The following is a 12779-nucleotide window of genomic DNA, read 5'->3' on the forward strand; positions in this document are numbered from 1 at the left end:
AATTTCATAGAGACTTATAAAATTTAACAGGACTAGACAGGGTAGATGCAGGGACGATGTTCCTGATGATGAGTGTGTCCAGAACCAGGGGTCACAGTCTGAGGATTCAGGATAGACCATTTAGGACAGAGATGAGGAGGCATTTCTTCACCCAAAGAATGGTGGGCCTGTGGAATTCATTATGGCAGGAAGTAGTTGATGCCAAAATGCTGAGTGTATTCAAGGAGCAGCTAGATATAGCACTTGGAGGAATGGGGTCAAAGGTTATGGAGAGAAAGTAGGATTAGGCTATTGAGTTGGATGATCAGCCATGATCGTGATGAATGGCAGAGCAGGCTCGAAGGGCTGAATGGCCTCCTCCTGCTCTTATCTTCTATGTTTCTATGTTTCTGTGTAACTGTCTGCTGTCCATGTGATTGTGTATGGCCAAACACACCGTCCCCACCAAACACACTACCTGAATGGCAGTGTCACTCACTTCTAGTCCTGCTACTGATAACCCTACTGCAAATGGATGATTCTGCCTTTAGCCTCGTCAGATAGAAAATGTGGCAGCCAATTTGTGAATAGCAAGCTCCCACAAACAGCAACTTTAATGTGAGCAAGTGAGCTTTTTTGTGATAACTTTGCTGTTTTTTAGTGTTGTATGATCTTTCATGCTGAGAATAAGATGGGGGTCATCTCAGCTGAGAGACAGAACCTTTGACACTGCACCATATGCTTAGTATTATATTAGAGTTTAGCCTTGATTTTTGCATAGTCCTGGAGTGGGACTTGAATACACAACTTTTTGGACTGAGAATTGGGAATGTTATCAATTGGACCATGACTGATACTTAATTAAATGTTTTCTTGTCAACTCTGCAAAATGCATTGGGGTCAATGACACCACCTAGTGAAGATGATCTTAAAGTAACTGTGCTCTGTGAATTTTTGAGGGCTCACTCTCCGAGTTCACAATTACTGAATGATAACTGAGTAAGCTGACAGATTGTAATAGGTTTCTGTGGAATCATACTGCAACACAAAGCTGTGCCTTTAAGCAAGAACAGGCAGAAAATAAAGTCAGACAGCACTTAAAGAAATAAACTATTCTGATATTGCAGTTTGATCATGGAAAGAATTTACAGTTCTTGATGTCTGTGACCATGAAGCAGATTAGTTGATGTGTACTTCTGTTATTTGTCTTTAAAATGATAAATCGTTCTACTCCTCATCCCATAAAACAATCATGCACTCAGGAAAATGCTGAAGTTCTGGAGAAGCCTCTTTATCCTGGGCCAAAGCTTGTGCTACAGGCTGTGTAGTTGACAATTTAATTCAGATTTGAACATTAATTGTTATTATAAGAATGTATGGTTATGGAGTGCTGGAGCAAGGAAGTGAACTCATACATTCTGAAGCTATCCTTTCAAACAAACTCACGTTATTTTACCATTTGTTTTATTACTTTGATAGCCTCATCACACTGCTGGAGGTTTGCTCATGAAGTGACGGGATTAATAAATGATTGTGTGGTGCTATAGTTCACAAACGATGAAGCATATCTTGACATGGGAATGAAAGTGGAGAGAATGAAGACTCAAACATAGAATTTAAAAATGCAGCTGCCCTTTGAAACCTCAGAGTACAACGAGACCACAATTAGATGGGACAAACAGGCAAGGAGTGACAGATGAAGTTTAATTTAGATAAATACGAGGTTTTGCATTTTGGGAAGGCAAATCAGGGCAGAAATTATACACTTAATTGAAAGGTCCTGGGGATTGTTGTGGAACAAAGGGACCTAGGACTGCAGGTGCATTGTTCCTTGAAAGTGGAGTCACAGGTAGACAGAGTGGCACAGAACACAATAGGCACATTTCCCTTAATCAGTCAGAGCGTTGAGTATAGGAGTTGTGGTGGCATGTTGCATCTATGCAGGATGTTGGTGAGGCCGCTTTAAGAATACTGCGTATAACTCGGTTGTCTGCTGAAAAGATTTACATGGATGTCCCAGGACTGGAAGTTTGAGCTATAGGGAGAGCCTGATTAGCTTGAGGTGTTTTCCCCGGAGTGTCAGAGGCTGAGGGGTAACATTATAGAGGTTTATAAAATCATCAGGGGCATGGATAGTCTAAACAGCCACGTTCTGCTCTCCAGGATAGGGGAGTCCAGAATAAGAGGGCATAAGTTGAAGGCAAGAGAGTGAATGATTTAGAAGGGACCACTCTGTGCATGGATATAATAAAGTTGTGATCATCTTTTATGAAGATGCTTTATTTGACTGAGAGATCAGTTTCTTTTATTTAGTACAATCTGTACTACTGTCATGCAAAATTGAATTTTTTTGTAGGATTAACATGGTTAAAAATAAATCCATGCAAGATAATAGTTTATATAGAAGTTTATAAGATTGTGAATGACATGGAGAGAATGGAAGGTACGATGCTTCTTTCCCAGGGTCCAAGTGTCAATTATTAGAGGACACAGGTTCAAGGTGCGGGGTGTGGGGGGAAGGAGAGGTGGGGGGGTATGTTTAAAAGAGATGTGCCAGGCATGTTTTTCAAACAAAAGGTGAAGAGTGCCCAGAGCACACTGCCAAGGGGTACTGGTGGAAGTAAACACAATAACAGTTGTCAAGAAACACCTGGACAAATAGAGGGGAATGGATCCTGTGAGTGAAGACAGTTTGAATATGGAAGGGAAAAATGTGTCAGTGCAATCTTGGGGGGCCAAAGGGTTTGTTCCTGTGCTGTGTTGTTCTTTGTTCACACTGCCCAAACAAGTTTGTTACTTGCCAATTCTTGATTAGTCAATTGATGAGCTTTTTTGCTACACATTTACAGGTGATCTCAGTAAGTCAACTGCTTTCAGGAGAAGCAAGCTAAATGGATGTCTGTCTGATTTTGTTCATACTGTATACAAAATCTTGACACATACACTTCTATTTTACATTAATGAAGCTAAGTGTTAGCTCCACTGATGAAAGCAAATTACAGGGGGATTCATCATGCTGTCTTGTATTTGTGGATATGTAATGTTTGAGAAAACACTTGGAGGTTTTCAAACAGAAGAGAAGGTTGAATTTGCCATCCCCTGGAGCATTAAGATATTGTAGCTAATGAGTAGTTCAGAGGAGATAAGATTTCAAGATAAGACCTTGCAATAACTTTGTCTTTAAGTATTTTTGCATGTGATCTTCCCTGCCCATACTTTAGAACTGCCTCACTGTACAGTACAAGCAAATCTGCTCCATTCTTGCACAGATCTGAGAGAGGTTATCATTTTGCTGTGTAATGTCATTTCTCAGACTTGGTCGCATATTTACATAAACATCTAATTCTTTGCAACCAAGATATAATTTGGAGCTGTAGCCATGGAGAAAAAAAAACAAAACTGGATTGCTAACCTAAATACTTGTTAAGAAAGTAAAGAAAATCTCAGCTTTTAAATAGTCTTTTTGAAAACAAATAGATTATAGGCAAGTGGAAGCGATTGGGGTTGTCTAAAATCATCGCAGGCATTGACCTCAGATTAGGAAATTGCAAGAGAGGACTCCACAAGGATGTCATCCTTTAGGTCATTGAATTTCTATAAGATTTAATGTCTTGACTTTGGTGAATTAGTTGATCTGACTTATATCACTCCCAGATTGAATAGCGTGTAAAATGAGTTCCCATTTTCAATCACTAGCCAGAAACCCAGACTGAATATAATTTTTTTTAAAAACAGAAATATGTGCAATCATAATTTTAATAGGTAAAGACATAGAAAGCAGAAATGAAAGTTAATGAGATGAAAAAATGGTGAATCTACAACTTGTAATTTTCACTCAGTTTGGACACTTTTGTACAATGTGACAGCCACAAATAATTTAAGGGTACAAAAGACAAAGGCTTTAACTCTGAGGAATGGCAAGAGAGGAAGTCAGCAAGCAATTTGAGAGAGACATTCAAAATTCAGTGCGATTTTAATAACATAAATTATAAAATAATTTCCACTGATTGGTGAGTTGGTAACAAGAGATCATTAATTTAAGATTACCAGAAAAATAGATTGGGAGGTTGATTTTTAATTTTTGTTTATGTGTGTGTGTATATAATGTTGTTAGATCATTGATGTTCTACCAAACATAGAGATCAAAGTTAAAAATCACACAACACCAGGTTATAGTCTAACAGGTAATTTAAAAGCACTAGCTTTTGAAGTGCTGCTCCCTCATCAGGTGGATCTGGAGCAAGATCATAAGAAACAGAATTTATGGCAAAAGATCACAGTGTCATGTATGCAACTGATAGGATATATTGAACAAACCTAGATTGTTGTTAGAATCCTTTAGAATCCCTAGCCTTCAGGACATCAATGACCACCATACCACACAAACCTGTCAGGGCAACTACTGCAAGACGTGTCAGAGTTTCGACATGGATACCACAATTACATGTGGGGACACTAACCACCGTGTACATGACAGGCACTCATATGGCCAATGTTGTCTATCTCAGGCAAGGTTGCCCCAAGGCATGGTACATTGGCAAGACCAAACAGACATTATGACAACAGATGCATGGACACCGCACAACAATTGCCAGACAGGAATGTTCCCTCCCTGTTGGGGAACACTTCAGTGGTCAGGGACATTCAGCCTTGGATCTTTGGGTGATCATCCTCCAAGGTGGGCTTCGAGATATGTAATAACACAGAGTGGCTGAGCAAAAGCTGATAACTAAGTTTGGTACACATGAGGATGGCATCAATCAGGGCCTTTGGTTCAAGTCACACTACAGGTGAGCCCACTACACTATACAGTCTCTGTCTCTCTCTCTCTCTCAGACACACACACACACACAAGCGCACACACACATATATAAATATACTTTTACATACTCACACTCGCGCAGACATTCTCTCATACATACTGTCTCTATCAGACACACAGACCCACACACATACACCTCTGAGAGGCGCACACACAAAGACACATTCTCACTCATACGCACACACTCACATTCTCCATTTCTCTCTCTCACACACACCCACACACACACACAATCTCTCTCTCTCTCTCTCTCTTTTTCCCTCACATGCATGCACACACATATATAAGTCCAAGTGGTGAATTTGCATTTGCAGAAACATTCTATTTTGCTTGAAAAGGACACAATTTGCAGGCAATCAATGCAGGCAGTGAATCCATGCAACATTTTATAAATTCCTACTTTGGAAATAGAACCAGTCTGACTCAAGATTGTGATACAGCCAGACTCTAACCATTAATGCATTGTCTGAGCTGAGATGTCACCTTTTTTAAATAAAAGCTTAAGTAATTTGGAGAGTGTGATTTGAATGAAGTACTTAGATTTACATATTAATGAACCAAATCCTGCAACCTATTCTAAAAGATGAATGACTGAACAGCAATCTAGGATTGTTCAATAAATAGTATCATACATGACACTGAGATTTTTTGCCATAAATTCTGAGTCTTATCAGGTTGGTAGATGTCACTGGTTTGGAAAATGTTGCTGAAGGATCCTTGGGGAGCTGCTGCACTGAATCTTGCAGGTAGTTCATACTGTAGCCAGTGTGTATCAATGACGAATGTAATTAACCTTCATAGTGGGGTGCCAATCAATGAGCTTCTTTCTCCTGGATAATGTTGAGTTTCTACATTGTTGTGACATTTGCACTTATTCAGGCAAGTGGGGATTTGCATCGCAGTTCTGACTTGTGCCTTGAGAGGAGAGACACTCCACCCAATATCCAGACTCTGACTTGCATTTGCAGCTGCAGTATTTATAGAGGCATAGAGTCATAGAAATATACAGCACAGAAACAGACCCTTCGGTCCAACCTGTCCATGCCAACGAGATATCCCAACCCAATCTAGTCCCACCTGCCAGCACCCAGTCCATATCCCTCCAAACCCTTCCTATTCATATAACCATCCAGATGCCTTTTAAATGTTGCAATTGTACAAGCCTCCACCATTTCCTCTAGCAGCTCATTCCATACATGTACCGTCCTCTGCATGAAAAAGTTGCCCCTTAGGTCTCTTTTATATCTTTCCCCTCTCATCCTAAACCTATGGCGTTTAGTTCTGGACTCCCCACCCCATTCATCTGTGGGATGTGGGCTGTGTTGGCTGGGCCAGCATTTATTGCCAATTCCTAGTTGCCCTTGAGAAGGTGGTGGTGAGCTGCCTTCTTGAACCGCTGCAGTTCACTTGCTATGGGTTGACCAACAATGTCATTAGGAAAGGAATTCCAGGATTTTGACCCAGTAGTCATGAAGGAATAGTGATATATTTCCAAGTCAGGGCGGCGAGTGGCTTGAAGGGGAACTTGAAATTGGTGATGTTTCCACGTATCTGTTTCCCTTGACCTTTTAGATGGAAATGATTGTGTATTTGGAAGGTGCTGTCTGAGGATCTTTTGGTGAATTTCTACAGTGCATCTTGTAGACAGTACACAGTGCTCATACTGAAGGAGTGGATGTTTGTGGTTGTAGTGGCAAACAAGCAAGCTGCTTTAGCCTGGTTGGCATCAAGCTTCTTGAATATTCTTGAGATGCACCCATCCAGCCAAGTGGGGAGTATTCCATCACACTCCTAGTGGTGCCTTGTAGATGGTGAACAGACTTTGGGGAGTCAGATGGCGAGTTACTTGCTGCAGTGTTCATAGTCTCTGACCTGCGCTTAGGTAAAAACAATGACTGCAGATGCTGGAAACCAGATTCTGGATTACTGGTGCTGGAAAAGCACAGCAATTCAGGCAGCATCTGAGGAGTTTACTGCTCCGTGGATGCTGCCTGAACTGCTGTGCTTTTCCAGCACCACTAATCCAGAATCTGACCGGCTCTTGTAGCTACAGTGTTTATGTGGTGAGACCAGTTGAGTTTCTCGTCAATGATAACCCCCAGGATGTTGATAGTGGGGGATTTAGTGATGGTAACACCATTTAATGTTAGGGGTCAGTGATTAGACCGTCTGTTATTGTTGTTGGTCATAGCCTGGCATTTGTGTGGTGTGAAAGTTATTTGCCACTTTTCAATCTAAGTCTGGATTTTGTCCAGATCTTGTTGCATTTGAATGCGGACTGCTTCAGTATCAGGAGTTATGAATGATGTTGAACATTACACAATCATCAACGAACATTCCCACTTCTGACCTTCTGATGGAGGGAAGGTCATTGATGAGGCAGCTGAAGATGGTTGGGCCTAGGACACTACCCTGAGAAACTCCTGTGGAGATGTCTTGAAGCTGAGATGACTGACTTCCAACAACCTGATCATCTCCTTATGTGTCAGTATAACTCCAATCAGCAGAGAGTTTACCTCCTGATTTAATTGAGTTCAGTTTTGCTTGGGCTCCTTGATGCCACACTCGATTGAATGCAGTCTTGATGTCAAGGACAGTAACTCTCACTTCACCTCTGGAATTCAGTTCTTCCATCCATGTTTGAACCATGGCTGTGATGAGGTCAGCAGCTGAGTGGCCCTGGCAGAACCCAAACTGGGTATCACTGAGCAGGTTAGTGCTGAGTTGATGCTGCTTGATAACACCATTGTTGATACCTTTTATCACTTTACTGATAATCTGGAGTCCTGCTTTTTATGTTGAGGACATACCTGGGCCATTTTCTACATTGTCGGGTAGATATCAGTGTTGTAACTGTCTTCAAAGAGCTTGGCTAAGGGAGCAAGAAGTTCTGGAGCACAGGTCTTCAGTACTTTTGCCAGAATGTTTTCAAGGCCCATAGACATTGCAGTTTCCAGTATCTCCAACTTTTTGATATCATGTGGAGTGAATCAAATTGGCTGAAGACTGGTACCTGTGATGCTGAGGACCACTGGAAGAGGCTGAGATGACTCATTTACTTATCATTTCTGGCTGAAGATTGCTGTAAGTGCTTCAGCCTTAACTTTTGCACTGATGTGCTGGGCTTTTCCATCACTGGGGATGGGGATATTTGTGGAGCCTGCTCCTTCAGTGGGTTGTTTAATTGTTTGCCACCATTCACGACTGCATGTAGTAGGACTGCAGAACTTGGATCTGATCCGTTGGTTGTGGGATCAGTTAGCTCTGTCAATCACTTGCTGTTTATGCTGTTTGGCTTGCATATAGTCCTGTTTGGTAGCTTCACCAGGCTGACACCTCATGGCCTGTCATGCCTTCATGAACCAAGACTGATCCCCTGGTTTGATGGAAATAGTTGTTTGGAGGATATGCTGGGCTATGAGGTTACAGATTGTACTGGGGTACAATCCTACTGCTGTTAATGGCCCCTAGCACCTAATCGATGCCCAGTCCCGAGTTTCTAGATATGGTTGAAGTCTGTCCCATTGAGCATGGTGATAGTGCCACACAACAGGATGAAGAATATTCTCAATGTGAAGCAGGACTTAAACTCCACAAGTGCTGTGCAATGGTCACTCTCACTGACCCTGTCATGCCAACTGGTACAGATGAAGTTAAGTATGTTGTTCCCTCTTGTTGGTTCCCTCACCACCTGTTGCAGATCCAGTCTAGTAGCTATGTCCTTTAGGATCCGACCAGCTCAATCAGTAGTGCTGCTGCTGAGCCACTATGGGTGATAGGCATTGAAATCCCACAACCAAAGTAAGTTTTGTGCCCTTGCCACCCTCAGTGATGCCTCTAAGTGTTGTCCAACATGGAGGTGTGCCAAGTCATCAACTGAGGGAGGATGGTACATGATAATCAGCAGGAACATTCCTTGCCCATGTTTAACTGGAGGCCATGAACTGCCAGAGTCAATGTTGAGGACTCCCAGGATGACTGTCTTCCTATTGTATACCACAAAGCTGCCACTTCTGCTCGTTCTGTCCTGCTGGTAGGATGATACATATCCAGAGATTGTATTGGTAGTGTCTGGAATATTTTCTGTAAGGTTTGATTCTGTGAGTATGACAATGTCAGGCTGTTGCCTGACTAGTCTGTGCCTCAGTTCTCCCAGTTTTGGCACTAGGTCTCAGATGTTAGTAATTCTTTGCAGAATTGATGGGGTTGCTTCTGCTGTTGTGTCTTCTGATGGCTAGGTCGATGGCAGGCGGTCCATTCAGTTTCTCTTCTTTGAGACTTTGTAGTGATTGATACAACAGAATGGCTTGCTTGGCCATTTCAGAATCAAACACATTGTTGTGGATCTAGTGTCACATAGAGGCTAGACGAGCTGAGAAGGGAAATTTCCTTCTATGAAAGATATTAGTGAACCAGTTGGGTTTTTCCAATAGTCAACAATATTTTCATGGTCATCAGTAGATTCTTAGTTCTAGATTTTTAAAATTTTCATTGGATTCAAATTCCATCATCTGCTGTGGTGGGATTCAAAACCAGATCCTTAGAACCTGGGATGAGTTTCTGGATTAATAGTCTAGTGATATTATCACTAGATCATCATTGATCTGGTTGCTTGGTTGGTCCAATTAAGTCTATGGTGAATGGTGGCATCCCCATGGCTACCACCCTGCATGGTAGAGGATTCACTTGCTTAATGTTGAATGTAAAGGGAGTTGGTTCATTTATTGAAGTTGATTATTTATTATTTGGCAACTGGTTAAAACAAAGTCAAAGAGTGTGGTACTGGAAAAACACAGCCATTCAGGCAGCATCCGAGGAGCAGCAAAGTTTCGAGCATAAGCCCTTCATCAGGAATGTGGGGTGTTATGAAGATGTGGGTGTCCTGTATCTTTAAGAGAGTTAAAAGCAACAGAACTACCTGACAGAACCATTTGTTCTGAAAAGAAATATACTGTAACATTTGGTTGAACAACTCGTTTAGCTGGTTTGAATTTGGCCAATCAGTTTAAATTATGCCCTGAAAAAAATACCACACTCCAATCCAGTTTGAATTTAGTATATTGACAATCTTTAAAGCCAATGACACAATACAATGCTTTGGGGGGGAAGGTATAAAACCAGGGAAAATTGAACAGTTGAGAGGAGAACTGCCAAGCCCCACTATGTAGAGACTGCCTGAAAAATAGCTCTCTTAAAAGGTACCTTTATTGATCAATGACCTGTGAAGCAGAAATCCCTAAGAAGTAGAAAAGAAGACTGGAATTCAGAGAAAATGCAAGCTGCCTGGTTTTGAGACAAGAAGTTTTGTTTTATAAATCGTAATAAGGAGTTTTATTGGAATTGTATTGTAGAAGGGAAGGTAACAGGTGGGTAAATAGTTGTTAGTTAATTATTCTCTGTTATACTTTAAGAAATAAAATTAATAATTTTTACTTTAATTAGTTCTTGGCCTATTGAGTTTTTGCAGATTACTGCTCGGGATAAATCTTTTCTGTGTTGCTGGTTTTAAATTAAACAGGAGAGCTTATCTCATGTTGTAATGGGAGGTAGGGGCAAGGGGCATGGGGGCTGAGAGATAAATGAGAGGGAGATGGGGCTGGGAGGGTGGTAGCTGAGCATGCAATCAGTAGATGAAGGTGGAGGATGATGGTGATAGGTCGGAATGGAGGCTGAAGTATACAGGTAGGAAAGAGGATGGACAGGTAGGACAGTTCAAGAGGGCGGTGCTGAGTTGGAGGGTTGGATCTAGGGGAGGGGAGATGAGGAAACCGGTGAAATTGACATTGACCCTATGTGGTTGGAGAGTCCCAAGGCGGAAGATGAGGTATTCTTCCTCCAGTCATTAGTTGGCTAAAATTTGATGGTGAAGGAGGCCCAGGACTTGCAAGTCCTTGGCAGAGTGGGAAGGGGAGTTGAAGTGTTCAGCCACAGAGCAGTGGGGTTGTTTAGTGAGTGTGTCCCAGAGATGTTCTCTGAAACGATTCACAAGTTGGCATTCTTTCTCCTCAATGTAGAGGAGACCGCACTGAGAGCAACGGACGCAATAGAGGTGTGCGCAAGTGCAGGAAAATCTCTGTCAGATGTGAGAGGATCCTTTGGAGTCTTGGATGGAGGTGAGGGGGAGATGAAAATCTTGCCACTGCAAGAGGTGTAAAACCTGCACCCACACCACCACACCATCTACTGTGTCCATTGCTCTCGATGTCATCTCCTCTAAATTGAGGAGACAGGACACCAACTTGTGGAACATTTCAAAGAACATCTTTGGGACATACACACCACAGTTTTTGACTCTAATCGCCAGCATCTGCGGTCCTCACTTTCTCCCATTTGTTTAGAACAAATGTTTCTTGCCATTTCACAGCTCAAGTCTGAATGTAGTCCATGCATGTAGTCATTGCTTCATTACCTGAGGAATTACAAGTAAATATTTGAACGAAAAGGTTTTGAAGGTCATGTTGAAAGACTAGAAGAATGGAAATAAATAAATCACTCTGTGTGAGAACCTGAGCAGCTGTAATGGGCTGAATCATTTTCCCTTGTGTTATAAAATCCACTGTTCTGTGTGAATGTCAAGTAAGCCCAGAATTAGCCTCAACAGTGCAACACTGGATCATTAATGAATAATGGCCTCTTGGATCATGGACTTATAGCTGGGAAGGATCAGGGATGAAGACAGCAAAATTGACTAATTTGTTAACTGTTCCCTGTTCAAGATTAAAACAAATGAAATAGCCTTGTATGTTTTAATGGATTTAAAACTCTGTGCGGAGTGCAGGAAGTGCCAAATTTTTTACCTTTGAATCTCCATAAAATATTAATTTTCAAGTATAAAGTGGAGAAGAATAAATCAATTACAAATATCAAATTGTCTGTGATGCCATTCATCATCACTTATCAAAGCTGAAACAATCTTTCCTCGCAAATATTGAAGTTTTCAGGATCAAAACCAAATTCTTTATAGATGGGGTTAGGTTTGTTCTGAAACATGAGGCTGAGTATTGAAATGGCAAACTAAAGCTTCCAGCTTTCATTATTAATTTCATTGGAAGGATCCAACACAATTAAATGGGATGGTCTTCAAGTAGGTTGGGGAGCTCAAAGCACATTTAATTCACACTTATTGATTGTAATGCAGTAAGCAAATCAAATTCACGCTGCTCGCTCAATATTATGATCTTTGTGGCCAGCCAACATTGAGCACAATGTTTATTGACTGAAGAGAGGGGGCAATATCACAAGTGACTAGCTCCATTTAAGCTAAGCTGGACTGCTGGAGAAACTCAGCAAGCCTGGCAAGGTTCCATGTGAAGAAAGCAGAGTGAATGTTTCGAGTCCAGTGACTCTTCATCAGAATTGTTATCAGCCAGCAAACACTGGGATTTCTGCTGAAGCTGAAGGTATGTGGGTGAGGTGGGGTGGTGACTAGGGAGAGTGGATAGGTGGAGATGGAGCCCAGAGAGAGAGGGAAATGAAAGGGGTAGGTGAACAAGGAGATTATGGACAGCAGACCAGGACAGAAGAATAGTTGAATAAGTGATAATAAGAGCAAAGAGTAGGAGAAAATGGGTGAGCTTTACTGCATGCCACCCAGATAATATGATAATGGGCCTAGGAGTACCCGAGGACCAGGTGTGGGATATGTAAACATTATTGAAATTTTTGAACACAATGTGGAGTCTGGAGGCTGTAGCATCCACAAGCAGAAGATGAGATGTTGTTCTTCAAGCTTGAGGCTCGCTGGAACCTTCAGTTGTGGGCCTCAATGAAGGCTTTATAACTTCTCTCAGGATACTGGTGTTGCGCCTGCTACACTGTGTGTTTTAACTGTTGTATCTAGCAAAGAAACTGTGAGTCAACTCTTAATAGAAATAAATGATAATATTTATTTATTTAACACAATTAATATCATAGTAACAAAATACACTACAAACTAACACTATAAATGTAATCAACTATCTTGTGCATGTACTTAACT

The sequence above is a fragment of the Chiloscyllium punctatum genome, chromosome 20 (assembly GCF_047496795.1).
Source record: "Chiloscyllium punctatum isolate Juve2018m chromosome 20, sChiPun1.3, whole genome shotgun sequence".
NCBI classification, from domain to species: Eukaryota; Metazoa; Chordata; class Chondrichthyes; order Orectolobiformes; family Hemiscylliidae; genus Chiloscyllium; species Chiloscyllium punctatum.